Genomic DNA, 18,816 nt, shown 5'->3' with positions numbered 1-18,816 from the left:
TTTCACATTGTTTTAAATCTCAATCTTCTCAAACCTCTCAACCTCTCCTCTTTAGGTTTCTTTCTTTCTCTACTCTCTCATCTAGAAACGACTTAGACTTAGAGTTACAACATAAGTGGGCAACTTACATAAGTTACAAGCTCAACCTAAATTACCTTGAACCGATAAAAAACAAAACATTCTTGGACCGGACCCAATATGTTTTGAGCCATACTTCTACACATAATTCTGTCTTACCCAAGTCAATATTTTATGGAAAAAAACTGATTTAGCATTAGAGTGCATATATGCAAGTATCCATCCAAGTTCCAAGGGTGCTCGAAGAACTCTAGAAGAAATTCATAATTGTATCACACATCTCGAGGCATTAGGATGATTTTTTTCGACCCCCCCCCCACCAACCAACACACCCATACACCAAATGCATATAAAGAGGCGTAATTAGCTTTTTCAAGCTTCTAAAGAATATGATGATGATATGTATATGTATCTAAGGTAATCTATCCAACATAAGTCTGGTGAGACATGCACAAACACTTCCAGCATGAGTTTTACTACTAGATCTCAATTATTGTGGAACCACCCATTCGACATGAAGTCATACTCGATGACTCGATAAGAATTCATATAAACTATAAATTATAAAATAAGTACAAATTTTGTATATAAAACATTCTTGAGTCTTAGTATACGACACAGAAGAAGGATACATGATTGTTTTACATGACTAGGCATACAAATCCCAAAAATTAAAAAGTGCAAAAATGTATCAAAAGCAAGTTTTAGCTTAGATGTCTTATTGAATGATTATCGAGCCGCCATCTCTAATTCTAGTGTGTAGTGATCCCTCAAACTTTCTTGACCAGTTACATCAACTGTGTAAGAATTCGATGGTTCACCTAACAAATAAACTGTCTCCTCTTGGTTATGTCGTACCCATGGATGTTCTTGGTACTTTCTCAATCGATTTAGTTCCGCTGACACCTCCTTTATTGTGGGTCTGTTTTCCCCTTTCAGCTTTAGGCATTGCCTTGCTAGTTCAGCCACTGCCAACAGTTGCTCTTTGTCACCCTCATTTTCAATTCATTTTTCAAGAATTTGAAAGAGACTGTCCTCTTTGATGGCAGAAACAAAAAACATTGCTAGACTTCTATGTTCCTCGGATCTCTCCAGTGAAATGGAATTCTCCCCTGTTAAGAGCTCCACGAGAACAACACCGAAGCTATAAACATCGCTTTTCTCCGTTAATTGAGCCGTGTGAAAACATTCAGGATCCAAGTAGCCTAAGGTTCCTTGAACGAGTGTAGTCATTTGAGTTTGATCAAGAGGAACCAACCTCGAAGCTCCAAAATCAGATACTTTTGTTATGTAATTCTAATCCAATAGTATGTTGGAGGATTTGACATCTCTGTGTAGGACTGGTATCGAATGTGCAGAATGCAAATAAGCTAATGCTCCTGCAGTTTCGGCTGCAATCCTTAAACGATTTTCCCAGGAAAGGGGCCTACTTCCATTGCTTGGGTTGTGAATGTGTTGGAAGAGAGTACCATTAGAAATGAATTCGTAAACCAACATAGGAACTTCTGTTTCTAAACAACAACCCAAGAGTTTCACAACATTTCGATGGCTGATTTGAGAAAGAATGTCGACTTCATTTATAAACTGTATAATTTGGCTTTGATCCATTATTTTGGACTTCTTAATGGCTACTACTCTTTTATTAGGTAAAATTCCTTTGTACACCGTACCGTAGCCTCCTTGGCCTATAATTCGACTCTCATCATAATTGTTGGTCGCTTTTTTTAGGTCGTCCACAGTAAAAATCTTGGCAATCTCAGAAACACCTTTACGTGAAGAGATTTGTTGCTGCAACAACATACCTCCATTTTGTTGGAAGAATTTCTCTTCGAGTTTGATGAGTTTTCTTTGCTTGAATACCCGGTAAAATAAGCCATAGCAAGCGATTAGAAACAAAAAGCCTAGACCAGTACCTGGATTGTAAACAAGTTAAACTAGTTAAATTACAAATACCATTCAACAACAAACATGGTTTTAAGTTTGGTTTTGACATCTCATCTTGTTCATGGATGCAACCAAATGGTCTTGGACGAGTCAACTCATCTTGGATTAGATAAGCTATTTAACGCGGTTGATAATTATTCATCTATATTTATATAAAAATATTTATATTTATTTATTTATAAAATAAGGTTGATTAGAAGATGTTTAATCTTGAAATCATATTTTATTTCGATATTATTTATTTAAATTCTTAAAAATAAATCATTTTAATAAAAATGTACAAATCCCAGTTGACTTGACCATGTTTTACTAACTCAAATGAGGTTTTGAAAATCTTGGCCGAGTCATCTTGTTTATCTGGTGAGATTCCACAGGCTTGGGACGGCTTGACTATCCGCCTCGTTGATGTACAATAACAAGTCATCTTGGTCTCGGACAGGATTTGAAGATAACAAAAGGGTATCACTCATTGAGGACTTGAAATTGATTAAAGAGTAAACAAGATAAGCTCTTGAAGTAGAAGTCTACAAGCGAAAATTACTAGTAAAGTTTTTTTGATCCCATTAACTTGTACTTAAAATCATGTTAAAAGAGGCATTTACCTGCAACAAGTTGGATCACTGGAACTGGTTTTGTATTAAGGGTGCAACCACTTCCGGTTGCTGTACCGTCCCCATGGAAGCCTTCTTGACAAGGACAACTATATCCACCATTATTATTTTCACAATTCACTTTTTCATGGCAGGGATGTGGGAGCTTCTCATACTCATCGACATCTGCATCAATCAAGCCCATTATTACCAGGGTAAGAAGATAGCTCACAATAAATAAATTGAAATTAAAGTGTTGTGCCATCTTTGTTAAATCCACATGTAATCCCTATTTTCTTTAATGATAGGGTCACGTCACTTTAATCTTAAGTAATCATCTTTGAAGAGAAAAACACATGTATTGCACCGTGTGTGTATAGGGGAATGCTAACGTCCAATACTTCATGGATACGTTAGCATTATCCAACACTTTTTTTTTTCTTAATAATACCCTTTCTCATTTTATCTTTTAGTGAAAAAGACAAGGGTATGTTAGTCTTTTATATAATAAATATTTGTTTACATAATAAATGCTATAAGCATTCAGGTATTTTGAATTAGAGTCGTAATAATATGACTCACTAAATGGCATATTCCATCGACTCCCTGACGTGATAAGTTTGGAAACCGTAAATCTTTACGACTTGAGATACACAATTGCATTTTCCCCTAAAAAAGTGTATCCCGAGGTGTACATATCTACGGTTCCCGAACTTGTCCACGTCAGGGAATCGATTGAGTATGCCACCTGGTGAATCATATTAATTATCAGGACTCTTTGAATTAAATATTTTTTTTGTAGTAAATGCTTTGGCAATCAATGATAACATAATATATGTATTTATTAATGGCATAATAAATGTATTTATTGTGTAAAAGACTAACATACCCTTCTCTTTTTTATTAAAAGATAAAACGAAGAGGGAGTATACATGTTTTTTAGTTTTTTTTAGAATCGTGATAATCTGACTACCCCACGTGACAAACTCAATTGACTACCCTGACGTGACAAGGTTGGAATCGTAGATCTGCGCTTCTTGGGATACACGACTGCACTTCCTCATAGGAGTTGTGTATCCCAAGGAGCACAGATCTATGATTCCAAACTTGTCACATTAGGTAGTCAGTCAATTGAGTATGCCAGGTGGGGTAGTCAAATTATCATGACTCTTTTTTTAAATATATTGTTTAAGCAATTAAGCCACCTTAGGCAATTATTTTTTTAAAAGAAAACTCAGCTTCACATCCGTTTCGGAGATATGGGTTCCCTTCGTAACCATCCTTGCAGAAACATCGATATCCGCCATTGGTAGAATTTGCACAGAAGCTATTCAGACCACAAGCATAAGATGTTGAATTTCACTCTTCAGCTTCTGGGCACGTCCCATTCCCAATAGCCCAGTCCAACACCACAACAATATTATCTCTATTGATTGTTCCATTGGTGTGGAGATCCGTTTTGTTGAAAGTGAACCCTTCATCAGCCAAGAAGGCATAGCTGCACGGGTTATCCTCCCAGCAGTTGGCATGTTTGAAAGTGCTCCCAAGAGTCACATTGAACGCCCTAAGTCCATTGGGAATTTGAGTCTGACAACACCCGATACCCGAACAAGACCCATCATTGATTACATCTGTTTTGTTGCATATCGACTGGCACCCGGTCTGGAATTCTTGGTCCCAATTGTTACTGAGGCTCGCCAAGGTGTCACACCCGATGGCCGTGAACCTGTTTTTGGTGGTATTGAAGCTGAATGGGGTTTTCCTCAAATTGATCCCTGTTCGTTTTCTGTTATATCTTTTGCCTTGGCGGTCATAACATTCCATTGCAACCAGACCTTTTATGCGCACTTCATCCAACGTTATACTTAGAATCTCAACATTTCCACTACCACTACCTTGGAAAGCTTTTGGAGTGCTATAATTCTTGTGGCATGTTACCCTATATATATCCATTATCCCTGTAACATCCTTTACCGATACCGAATGGGTAAGGAATATTTACGTCTCCGCAACTTTGTTGGCAATGAGGCATTAAGGTTTGGGATGCCACCATTACCGATAACAGGACGAAATGAAATAGGAGAAGTTGTGTGAACATGGCTTCCCCTCTTTGTTTCAATATTTTTCTTATGTTACAGAGAGGGATGGAGCTGCTTAAGGGGGAGGGGGGATATAAGCGGCCAAGAGAACCAAGAAAGACATAAGAAATTGCCTGCATGGAGATTCTTTCCTGTTATCTTACTTTTCTTTGCTTGCTTAGTCAAAGTCTTACAAAGACTTAATCAAACACAAAACTGAGTCACAAACTAAAATATTAAGTCTAATTAATTGATCAGCAGAAAATCTTCATTTTTTTAAGTAGGAAAGACATGGTTTTTATTTTTAATTTTAGTAATTAAAACAATTGAAGGAAGGAGTTTCTCACGACTTAGTTAGCAGCCCAATAACTTTTAAAACCCAATACTAAGATGCCACCTAGACACCTAATGCATGTTGAAAAACGTTTGCCTAGACACCGTTCTGAATCCCCACTCTTTATTTTTATGAAAACTATTAACTCTGAGCCGACTAATTGGATAGACTTCCACACCCAGTCAATGAAAGAGCCTGGACCATAATAAGGAGTACAGAAAAGAAATGGATGCTAAAACCGGTGTGAGTTGCATAGACAGATAGACTACGTATCTATGCTGCAATTAAATAAAAATAATAAAAAATAATGATAAAAAATAAGGGAAAAGATGGGGCATCACATGATAAGAGTGCACAATTTTTAAGAACTCTACAACTAAATAATTTATAGATTTTTTTTTTCTTATTATATTTGAATTTTAAGTTGGGGAGTTTAATGGCTATTCATTTTGAAAGACTTTAATATGGATTATTATTTATTTAATTTTTAAAATGAACTGTTGTGGTCTCATTGGGGCCAGCATGACCCTACACGTGGTTCTACACGGATCACAGAACTTGGGTCACATTGATTCTCACGTTGGCCCAAATCCCAATTAACAAACTCAACCCTTTACTAGATTAAAAATGATTAAAAAAGAGGAAAGGATGGGCATGCGTTGAACTCACCAAATTTAAAATATATTAATCAATAGTGAAAAAAATGTTTAGCAACCTAATCTCTCTCTCCACACACACGCGCGCGCGCGCGCACACACACTACTACCATGACTGATCAGGGCTACTATTATTACTACTACTACTGACCAGGGCAGATTTAGGATTTTTTATTAGTCGGGGTTAAATGCTAATATGGTAGATCAATAATCTTGATTTCACCTTTTATGCAAATATTGAGCTCATCACTGCAAATAATGATTAGCCAATAATCTCTAGCCGTGATTTTTTAAATCTAAAATAACATCACGTAGAGAAGAAGACCACTACACAGTCATCATATGTCATATAAATACTGCATATATATATATATATATATATATATATGCCATCCATGTAATGAGATGGCCAATTTAATCTTAAGTAATTGTAATCGTTTTAGATTTACAAGGAATTGAGCAAACACTTTTTTTTGTTTTCATTTAATTGTACTAGGAGGTGGTATGTCACATAAGGGCTTGTATTTAAAATGTTAATTATATAAATAGCGATTTTAAAGATTAGAAAGTAAAATAAAGATGATATTTTTTGTAAATTTGAAAACTAACCACCTTATCATAGGGTCATGGGTTTCAATATTTGAGAACAATCTTGGTTATATTAAATTTAAATATAAAATTGAGGGCATTTGTGACCACTCAATTTTTGTTGTTGACCTCTTCTACTCCTCTCATTATAATAGTAAAGATTAAATAAATTGATAAATAACTTTATAGGATCATGAAAATAGTCCCATCTTTGCACTCATGGCGGTTTGATACGGGTTGAGGCGTTAGGCAAATATTCTACATGAAGCCTTTTAAATATTTAATATAAATAATATTAATTAATTATCAAAATAATATAAAAAGTTCATTTAAAATTTATCTTTCACGTTTTTCAAATGCAAAATTGCTAATTATGTTTTTGTATTTAAGTTTTGCTAAAATTGTTATTTATTTTCTTGAGACATTAAGAGATTCCACATATGACGTAATGTTTTACAAAAGTTTGTCAAGGTATGACGTATCAATAACATCGCCAAACATGAATCTTGGGGGGCGGCTATGACTTTTAATTACCTAAAAGTCATACCTTGATAAGTCCCCAACACTATTTGAAATTTCAAAAGAAATGACTAATTAACATAAGACAAATTTTAAAAATTTAAAAATAAAGAAACACAACAAATGAAAAAAAGGCTTACTATTAACCCAATAAAAATCTAAGATGCATATTGCATGTAGTAAAAAAAAAAAAAAAAATCAAGATTAACCTAAAAACACTAGAAAAGAATCAAATTAAAGAAATCAAGATTAAAAAAAAAAAAAAATTCTTCTAACCATTCACAACAAACTAACATTAAAATGAAAAATAACTTTGAAGTCGTGGGTTCAAGTCCAGCTTACCTATAAAAAATCTAAATAAAAAATATTTAATAAAAATATAAATAAATTAATTATGTGAGGTTAAAATGACAATGAAGAGAGAAAGAACAATGAAAATTATTTTTAATTATTTCAATTATTAAAATTTCTTTATAAGAATGTCCTCTTTGTCATATGATGTTCCCAACGAATTCAATATCTAACCAACCCTTTTAATCGTTTATTTTAAAGAACGAGCGTGGATTGGGATGAGCAAACGAGTTTTTTTTATTTATTATTTTATATATATTATAAAAGGAGACTACCAATATTGGTGGGGATAGAAGATATATTTAGATCTATTTTTATTTTTTTGGACCTAAAGTGACTTGTAGATTCTAGTTACGGGACGGCGACTTTGAGGAAAACTCCTTCCGTTCAGTACTCTTAGCAGGTTGAGCAGACTTCGTCTTCCTCCTGTCCGTACAGTTCCAGCTCCAGTCTAGCCGGCGTATCAGAGAGAGAGTTTCCTTGCCGTGCTGTTCCTGCAAGCGCTAAGCAAGCGCAGTACTCGAAGTTTACTTCTACACTCGACTAAAAGGAGAGGATCTGCAAGAGGTAAGCCACTTGACCAAAGGTTCAGGAGAGAAAGGTTTGGAACCCTTATTTATAGTTCCGTTCCGTCAGGTTTCTATACAAGTTGCAAGTTTGGCAGCGGCCCTACGAGTGAAAAACGTGTTCATGCATTTTACCGCTATATGAGATAGAAAGTTCCAACATCGACAGGGGCCGCAGGGCAGAAAAGCTGTTATCGATCTTGCCACTATATGAGAATGAAATGATTCGATTCACCAAATCGGCTGAGAGGCCCAAGCGGAAGGAACGGTCTAAAGGCTGCTTTGCTCGCCCGCTTGCACTTAGGTTCAATGTAGTTCCGTCAGGTGGCGCCTTTGCTTTCAATGAATAGAATCCAATTTTGTGGAAAGACTGTTGCTTGCTTTATCACTACGTCAAAATGAGTGCAAAATGACAGCTCTAGGCCATCGTTTTTCATGAAAACAACTGTTGCGGATGCCGTTAAAAACATAGTCATTTTTGTAAAACGACTGTCTCCATTTGTCGGAAAAAATGACGGGATTGGACTGTCGAAAACAACTGTCCATAACTGTCGTTTATCTGTCGGAAACTTTACATCAAACTTCTAATTTTGTGGGATAAATTTTTTTTTTTAACGACAACTTAGAACAGTCGTATTTCAATTTTTCAATTAAAAAAATATAATTGATCATTTTTTATTTGTCAATTTATTTTGTTGTGCACACGCACACACAAAACATTAATATTTTTGTCACATCCCACTTTCTATGGATTGCTGAATTGACACTCCATAATTTAAATCTTCACATTAAAACCTAATTTTTTTTTATAAAGGAATTTAAAAGTTCAGGTTAGAACCTGGTATACAAAACCAATACTCTTGGTTCAAAACTCAAACAAAACATACTACTACACCACAATTTGGAATAAAAATCACCCAAGGATATGAAGTTTCATATGAGGTCCACATCCAAATATTAAAAGCAAAGGCCACAACAGGATATGGGAAATAATCTTTAATATAGGTAAAGCTGATTTGTCCATGTTTAGTGTAGTATATAAAGGTGCTAGGTCTTGATCCCATGAGCTAAAATCTTCTTGCACATTTCAGTTCCAACTTCCAAGGTATTGTTCCATACTGTTTGGTAGCTATAATTTCATATTGGGAAAAGATTAGTCAGCATGTTCCACTGGTTCGAATTATAAACTTTGTTAAAGACAAAAAGTGATATAAATTTCAGAAAATATGAATCGTAAGATGATTCATTCAATGATAGATCTACTATACCATCTCCAAGGCTGAAATCTGCCAAAACTTTGCTTGTAAATGGTTAACAGGAGACAATTATCAGTATCATAGAACAGTTGAGTGATAATGAGAACTGTTCCAGCATCAACCTATAAAAGAAACTTCCATCAATATAGGTCAAACATAAAAAGAAGCAGAAGGAATTCTGAAGAAAAAATATGTCATAGAGAAGCTATGAATATATCTTCCCATAAAATTAAATAATGCAGTAAATCATATTAGAAAAATACCCGCTTTGGATAGTAATCTCACTATGCATCACTCGATCAAACAAGGATTTTCCATGCCTAATATTTGCTTCTTATGTAAGTCAGACAGGGAGTCAGCTGATTCTCTTTTTATTTATTGTCATCCGTAAGGAAAGTCTAGGCTCATTTCTGAGCGTTGTCCCATAATTTATGGACTTCCCTAAATCTATTACGACATTGCTTCAAAGTTGGCATATCAAGGCCTTTCCACAAAAAAGAGAATCATATAGGCCGTCAAATCTTTCACAAAAGCTCTATGGAAGAACAACTCAACCCCTAGACACACACGAGAGAGGGGGGAAGGAGGAAAAGGTCGGAGTGAATTGAGGATTATCCACAAAGTTAAAATAAGAGGAAAAAAAAAGAACTAGAAAGAAATTCATATTGAGTAGTACCCACAACGCTAAAACATGAGATAAATGGGAGGGAGATCAAAGACCAACAAGAAATAAAAAAAATGAGTGGTGCCCATTTAAAGTAGAGTGCAGAGGGAGCAGAAGTAGTACCATACATAGACAAATACAAGAGAAGCAGAGAAAAACAAAACACATAAAGCCTATATTGTTGTTGTTGTTGTTGGTGGTGGTGTGGGGTTGTGTGTGACTGTTATTAATCAGAGTACATAGAGAGTATGCGAGTGTGTTGGGTTGGGGGGGGGGGGGGGGGGGGCAGGTTGAGACAATATCGAACCCACCCTCCCACCCCATGCTTGCTTTGCTTTTTTTTTTTTTCTTTTAACAAAGAAGTATCTTATACCCATATAAAATTAAGTAATAAAGAAAAAATGAATGAGATGGATAAAGTGAAAGAGTGAAGTATTGTTTAGTCCTTGCAAGCTGACACCTTCACCTTTGACAACACAGTTAGAAACAATAAAGATTGACTTGAAACCAAATATTTATGTTTCATTCAAATTTCAAAGCAACATACACCACTAGAAGACTCTTCTTTGGGGAGTTGGAAATTTGAAATAACAAAAGCCATTATATTTGAAAAGAGGGCATGCATGGATCATTTCCTTTCTCTAGCTTCTTGGGTAGAAAAAGAAATCCATCAAAACTATAATAGTGAAGAACGAGATATATCATCTGGTCCATCCCACCAGATTGTGTCCAAGGTATCATGTTTATTAAAAAAATCTATCTAGTTTCCAATCATAGTTATACATGTGGCATAATCATGTTTTAAACCCATCTATCTTGTAGGCAAAATGGGATCAGAACTCGTGGTTGGGGTAGAGAACATAAATTGTTCATCTAAACCAATATATAAGTACAAATATACATGTCAATCAAATTTAACACACAATTTATCTTGTGCACAACTTGGAGTTGAATGACAAGTAGAAAGCTTACATATTGATGTTGGTGATGCAACTTCAAATCCCCGAGAACTTTCCTTAGTGATGGTAAACTGTTATGTTCCTGCAATTATCCCGAGAATGGAGAAAATAAATACATAAGTAAACATATCAAATTCACATAATTAGGAAATAGTCAATCGTACAGGGAAAACTAGCAATATATGGAGAGTAAGCAATATATAAAGGGTTGAAAGTTTGAAATGTGAAAAGTATTTAATTTCCGCAAGACAAATGCCAAATAAAGGTAAGTCACTTCCCTTCGTCTGGTGACAGCGTGCCTGTAGAATAGTACACCAATTCTACTCAAGAAGATAAGCTAAGTGTCAACAGAAAACAAAGGGGCTTAAAGGGTGGCACAACTAAATGGAAAGCATGTATTATACAGGTAACTTGGACACAAGTGTTGGTTGCAAACATGAATAAGAGGTGTCGACTTTAGACTTGCAATAAAAACAATGGATCATCCAGAGTTATATGCTAATAGCATAACAAGTATTGAACGTTCAATTCTATTAAAAGTGGTTACAAGAATGTGATCAGCTAAATAGAAAACTTTTAAAAACAAATAAATAGAATAGGACAGTAAAAGGACGGAGAAGAAATATGCCCAGATAATACAAAAATAATTACAATAACAGACCTAGAAGAACAAAGATTGTTACATTCGATTACGATTATTGATATATTGAGATAGATAATCCAATGAAAAAACTCAATAAATCACAACAATTGGGTTCATAAATATGTTGGTATGTGGTTCACTTCATTTCAGAAACAAATTGCTTTGTATTGTTTTGAGAATTTAAAAAAAAAAAAAAAAACACAAGGAAAATTAGTAAATGATATAAAAAACATAAAATTTTAAATTAGATGAATGGATTAGAGTCCTGGCTTGGTAAAATCTCAAAAGACAAATGGGAAAGCACATTATAATCAGAGTCGATCATGTGGGGAAAGGATCATCACTTCCATGTTCCATCCTTAATTTCTAAAGCATAATAATTATTTAAAAAAGAACACACAATAAATAAACCAAGAGACCATCAAACTCAAAACTGAAAACAAGAAAGACCATCAAATATATTTTACCAAATATCTGAAACAAAACATCAGTGTTCAAATAAGATTACTTGGAACTTGGAAACTAAGAACATGACACAAGACCAACTATCATAAGCCATTAAAAGGGTTTTGTAGTCATGTTTTGGGCATAGATTTATAATTATTTGTTTGATAAACATGTCTCGATTAACAGATAAATATTTCCATATAGGTTAAGTGAGACCTTCTGGCATCCATGTTCTCGGTATAAAGACTCTGAAAGTTAAATAATACATAAAAATGGGAGTAGATTGAGTGCCCAAGACACTATTGTTGCACACAAATAACTATGAATACTCTTATAAAAGGTCTATTAGTAATTAATCAAATCATCTATACACCTTAGTTTGCATGCTCACTCCAACAATTTTCTACTCTTCTGTAACAGTAGTAGTGTGTTAAGATCCTATGATTTATTTGGATCCTAGGATTTGATTAGATCTTTACCCAACCGATTCGAATCCTATTTGAATCCAGTAGAGAAGAATGATAATTATATACATTTCAATTGTTCTCTTATAATATCCCTCCAACTTTTTTGTCTTTGCTCTTCTACCCCCTTATCACCCCAAAGAGGATGTTCGTGTCATTAGACACAAGCAAACTCTAAGTCTGGCATTTTCTCCTTTAATGCATATGTATGAATGTATGTATTTATGCATGAATATACTGATGTAACAAAAAATATGAACCTAAAAACATGTCAACAAATGATAAGTGGTAAGCAGAACTACCAAGAGTTATCCTTACCTACACTCTAATTTCTCAATGTTATCATTGAGAACATTAATGCTGGCAATTCAGTAAGCATGCCTACACTAATTTACATGCACATGGGTTTAAGTTAAATCTGCCTTTAATTCCTCCCACCTCGCCATCATAATTCCTAAATAAATCTTCCCTTGATCCCACCCTATCCCACAGTGGTATCACAAGCTCCAATCTACTACTAGCCCATGTTCTTAAACATGTTTACACATGTCCTAGACAGTAAAGCATAAACAAAAGCAAAACAAACAAATCTACAATGAAATTAGATTTTAGATATCTGCTTCCATAAAATCTGACTCTAACTCAGCTAATTATAAGATACAACAACAATTACAATATTATTCCAGTAGAGACAACAAAGTACCAAGCAATCACGACATTTTCGGATATGAATTAAAAGATCAAAGTAATAGGGCACCTGGCAAGAAATTCCATTTTCAATTAACAATGTGTTTCCCTCAATTAATCTCTTAACAAAGTACAAAATGAATGCCAAATAGAACCATTCTAGGTTGAGATCAAGAGATCCAATTCAGACAACAATAAAATGGTTATTAATTCACATATAAGTACACCTTACTAACATCCATGCCTACACATACACAAATACACAAAAACATACATTTGCAAATTAATGCAAAAGCCAATAATGTCAGTTAATAAAAAGGAAATAATGCAAATGGATATTAGTACCTACAAATGGGTTAAGCTTGGCAAAATTAAAGAATGCGTCGGCAGAAAACCCAAAAAGAACTTGGGAAGCTCTATCAAAACAGGTTACTACAAAAAGAACAAACCTTACAAATATAGCTCTCAGTGTGCGAGCATTCAATAGTTCAAAATTCGAAAAGAACTACCATATAGAAATCCAAAATATCATTGAAATCACAAAATAATTGTAAAGGAACAAACCACAAAATTATGAATTAAAAACAATTAATTAAATGCGGACAATACATTATATATGATCCATAATCAATGGAGTGGACCAGCTCTATCTTTCAGTGCTGGAGATGCATTCTATATACTCAGTATTAGTTGGGTCCTACTTTAAAGTCATTTTGACTCCAATATAGTTCTCCAAACTAAAGATAGCAGATTTGGTTGTATCCATAGGGTTGAAAAAAGAAGGCGATTGTTCAGTTAAATCATATATAAATGCAGATGCTAGAGTATATTAAGTATTGAAGTCATGTGGAAAACAAAATAATAATTATCCAATTTTTTTTGCTTGTGGAATTCATCATAGAACTCACAATATAGAATGTGGGCAGAACAAGCAGGAAGTAGTTAAGAACATGAAAATAATTAACATCATAAGCAATGATTTATAACTCTAGCTAGGATATGAATGCACTACGGGTCCCCTGTATGGAAACTCCAACAAAAGAAGAAAAGAAGTCAGAGTAATATTGTATGTTACATTTTCGTCAATAAAATCAATCTTAGGAACCCAATATTATCCAAGTAGAGATGGATATAATCCATTATATGCATCAATTAAACAAAAAATAAAGTGGTTGGAATCTGAATAATTAGTATCTAGTCCTTCAAAATTATAGATGTGACTGCATAGGATCATACAAGGGTTTTGAAGCATCCTCAAGCTTTTGTTGATAATTAATGAATCAGTTTTCAGAATGTAAACCCTTCTAAATATTTAATAAGCTCGAAAATTAAAAAAACCCACCAATTCATTGAACAACATAAAACTCACAAATCCATCTCTACTCTCACCTTTTTTTTTTTCTTAATTTTTTTTATTACTTTGTTTTTGTGATGAATGTGAACCACAAAATACACCAACTAAATGAGTAGGAAAATAGATTAAACTAGAAGCAAATTAAGACTAAAAACTAAGCAATGATGGTTTGCAAGAAACATAAAGTGATGGGATTGGCGGGAAAAACAGAAGGACAATAGGAGCATGGCTTACCACAATCATTGTCGCCAGTGTTCCAGTAAGGGGGTCATGTCGACGGGGTACCACCCTCCAGTTGTTTGCTCGATCGCCACTCCGCCAAAGCTTCTCTAGAATTACAACTTTGTCCACTTTTAATCCCCTCAAACCACCTCCCAACCCATTAATCTCCACTCACACTCCCAGCCATTTTCCCCAATTATCTATTTATCTTTCATTATTATCTCTCAATTTTCATTTTTCCATTAAAATAAAAAAAATACTAATCAACCTAAATAACTTCCATTTTCCCCCAATTATACTAATCAACTTAAATCCAAATAATAATTAGAAACCGTCGAAACGATAAGACGTAATGCTAATTCTCAATCTCAACGAGGGGCTTAGGCAATCGCCTAAGCGACCCAATGATTGAGCCGAACCTGCTAACAAAAGTTGGTGCGGCAATAAAATCTCTCTTAATTTATAGGCTATATTAAAATCAAATGGTCGCGTCATTGGTTTGAAAATATAAGAGAGTTCTTATTGACACCTCAAATTTTACTTATTACATCCCATAAATTATTTACCACACCCCAATTAAAGTTTGAAACAAATCATTCAAACATTACAAAGATTTGACTCAAATTAAATGTCAACATTACAAAATATTATAACACTTAGTTCAAATAATTTCATTAGTTGTTTATAATTATGATTCACTTTTAATCATTCTCAACAATTCACTTATTTTCTTTATTTTTAATTGGGGTGCAAGAAGTAAATGTTAGAGTGCCAATAGTAGCTCTCATGACATCATATTTCACATCATCATCATCCTATTCTACTCAAGAGGTTGAAAATGACAAAATTTGCTAAGAAAAATCAACGTCTTTCAAAGCAAATCATTTTACAAGTAGTCTCTTATAAGATAGGGAAAATTACTTAAAAGAACCGTCGTGGAAGGATTTCATTCTAAATAGTCCTTAAGTTTTGTACGGTAGCTTGATAGGATATTTAGTAAACTTTTTCTTTTTTACTGGTCCCTCATTACTGGTGAACTCACTGCTTTTTTATTTGTTATTGAGTTCACCACTTTTTCTTACTATCGAACTCGACGCTTTTTAGTTTAGTGTCGAGTCACAATGTTTACTGTTGAACTCACCACTTTTTATTTACTGTTGAGTTCACTACTTTCAATTTTTGAGTTTTTCGACTAAAATACATGGAAAGATCGACTAAAAACTTGAGATAATGACTAGAATTGTGTGCAGTTCTTTGATGATTTACATAGGGTTTGGTGTGGCATTACTAAAACTTGGTGTGGCAATTGTACCTGTCTTATTATTTCATTATTTTATTTTTATTACCATTTATTTTCTTATTACTGTAATAAAATAATAATATAGATTTTATTATTAGTAATAATTATTTTTAGTTTCATTTTATTATAATTATAAATATTTTTTATTTAGTTATTATTAATTATTTTTTATTATCTTTACTTTTCTCATTATTATAATAAGATAGTAGTATAAGTATTATTATTATTATTTAGTTTTAATTTGTTATTATTTATTTTGTAATGATATAGATTTTATAATTACCAATTATTTTTAGTTTTATAATTATTATAATTATTTCTTATTTATTTTCTTATTATGTTTATTATTATTATTATTAATTATTTTATTATTTTCTTTTCTCATTATTATAATAAAATATTACCATAAGTATTATTATTATTATTATTGTTATTATTTATTGTAAAATATCATAATAATAAATAAATTAAAAAAGGAGGATGAGAGCGAGAGTTGCCAACTTTCACCTCTAAGGGTGAAAGTTCAATTGTTTCAATATTAGGAAGTTAGAGAGTTTGTGAGTTGAGCTTTACAAACACAATATTTAGCCGTTTTCAAAAGTTGCTAACTCTCATGTTCAACTTTTGTTTATCAAACACACTCTAAATTGTCAGAGCAAAATTTTATTAAAAAATCATATATATTTTTAGTGATTTTATCATGATTTACACTATTGTTAAAATAATTATATTTAAATTATAATTTTTAGGTGATTTTTCATGGTGAATTCAAACACGAGCAAATGATTTGCTGAGATATCATTTATCAAATAAAAAATTTGCTAGGAAAATATTTTCCATGCGATCAAACGCAACCTAAGAGATAAGATGCTCAAATAAGGAAAAATGAGAATTAAAAGCCACAATTCATATATTTAAACCTCCGATTTGTAGGACCACTTAAGAAACTTTAAGGGCTAACAAATGAAAAGGCCAACATACACTATCTTTTCCAATTTTTCCTAAACTATATGAAAATGAAAATTGAATTGCCATCAAAGTGGAACCTAGTGAAATCGCCTCAACCCTTTTTTCACTAAATAGTAGATAGGGGTCCGATTTATTAAATGGGGGACTTTAAAAGAAAGGAGTCGCCACCTAGTTTAGGTCTATGAACCATAAATAACTCCAAATGGATAATGGGTCGATCCACGGATCAAAGAGATGGGTAAGAGATCAGATTACGGGTTTCGAAAGGTGTTAGGCATCGAACCCACCCTATCAAGATGATCGGTCTCTATTACAATCCAAAATCATCCTATGGTCAACATACAAAGACTACAGTCAAGGTCACAGTCCAATCATCATCATCAATTCATGTTGGATTTTCCAACCAAATCCCATGGCTAAAATTTTTCCCAATTATCACATGATTCTTCTTTGAATTCCACAAAATATGGAAGGGTTTGAAAAAGCCCTGATTAGCTCCATGATCTTAAAAATCAATAAGGAAATTTCATCTGCAAGTATTTCTCAAACTGTCCCAAATAGAAACTCATGAGAATATTCTAAATGGGAAGGTTACAAACAAAAACCTGTCAAATCGGGACTTTTAATATTTTCAAATTAGGAACGTGAAATTTCCTAAATTAGAATTCAAGAGATATATGCTGAATTCCCAAATTAAAATTTTAGAAAGATACATTTTCTAAAATAGCACATTCCAAAATATGTAAGTTTTTAAATTTGAAACTCCCAAATTTCCAAGAACACGAACCTCCTAAATATAAAAAATGCAGAATCTTCTAAATTGGAAAAATGCTAAAATATGAAATTTCTGAATTAGAAATCTATGAATATATTCTCCCAAAATAGGAAACTACGCATTCCCATAATAGAAAGTTTTCAAATATGAATGTTCTAATGATCCACAAATAATTTCCAAAAAGAAAATCATATAAATAATGAAGATTATGAATTTGCCAAAAATCACCAAATTAGAAATTCATCAAACAACAAAGAATCCAGGATATCATACTAATTAAAATGGAGATTGCCAAATATCATTGCATGAAATTTCCAAATTTGAAAGAAAAATCCACAAGAAAATTCCCATGTTCATTAGATCTTTAAACTAATCAAAGAGCACACATACATGATTCTCAATTTTTAAGACAATTATCATTCAACATCATGTATACTCATCAAGTTAAGGGATGCATTAATCACGTGAAAAAAGTCTAAACTCATCACCAATTCATCCCAAATCCATTGCAAAAATCATATGGAACCATCATACTTAAACGCAAAGATCGTATCATCAAAAACTCATGAAAAAAAGATGCATAAAATAAAAATAAAAAAAAATAAAAATAAAAATAAATAAAGAATAAAAAACACAAAGATAAGAATAAATACTCTCCTAACCCTATCAATGCACAAAGACAAAATGAGACATAAAAAAAACATAAAAAAAAACCTAATCTCATAAATATACAAATAAATAATAAATAAATAAATAAACCTAAAAACCTACGTCACACGAAACTAAAAAAATAAAATATTCTCTTAACCCTACAACATGCAAAAAAGAAAACAAAAAATAGAAAATAGAAACAAATATTTTCCTACCCTATTGATATGCAAAAGTAAAATACAAATAAAATAAAAAAGAACCTCCTAGTCCTACCTCTATAAAAAATATAAGAATACATCAAAAAACTATAAAAAAAAAATCATCAAATCCTATTCGACGCAAGAATAAATAAAAATAAACAAAGATCGCATAAACAAACGTTTCCCTAATCCTACTGACATAAAAAAAAATAAAAATAAAAACTCTAATCCCACCAATATGCAAAGATGAAAATAAAATTAAAAATAAAAATAAAAATTATATAGATAATATTTCCCTAATTCTATTAATAAAAAAAGTGCCATGAAGGTCGAGGAGAAAACGAGAACACCAAAGTTTAAAATTTTTTTTTAAAAATATATATACACTTACCTATTGGATAGGGACAGTGAGTGGATTCCTTCAGGTATCACCGGAATGCTTGTGAGTGTTTGCCGCTGTGAGGACGTGAGAGTCGAGGGCAGTGAGAGAGAGGTTGTAACAATGTGTGAAGAGACTAGGC

At 32.9% G+C, this 18,816-nt stretch overlaps 1 non-coding gene and 1 pseudogene across 1 annotated transcript; both read right to left on the bottom strand.

Annotated features, from left to right (window-relative positions):
* Positions 1-762: 762 nt before the first annotated feature.
* Positions 763-4,846, bottom strand: LOC147381110 (putative wall-associated receptor kinase-like 16 pseudogene; annotated as a pseudogene).
* A 6,632-nt stretch (positions 4,847-11,478) lies between these two features.
* Positions 11,479-11,576, bottom strand: LOC147381109 (small nucleolar RNA Z103). The gene has a single exon (XR_015174770.1). It is a non-coding gene; the product is annotated as a small nucleolar RNA Z103 (small nucleolar RNA).
* Between the last annotated feature and the right edge of the window lie 7,240 nt (positions 11,577-18,816).

The sequence above is a fragment of the Akebia trifoliata genome, unplaced genomic scaffold (assembly GCF_017979445.1).
Source record: "Akebia trifoliata isolate Shusen 1 unplaced genomic scaffold, ASM1797944v1 Contig00755, whole genome shotgun sequence".
NCBI lineage: Eukaryota > Viridiplantae > Streptophyta > Magnoliopsida > Ranunculales > Lardizabalaceae > Akebia > Akebia trifoliata.
This window is presented reverse-complemented; position numbering and strand designations above follow the sequence as displayed.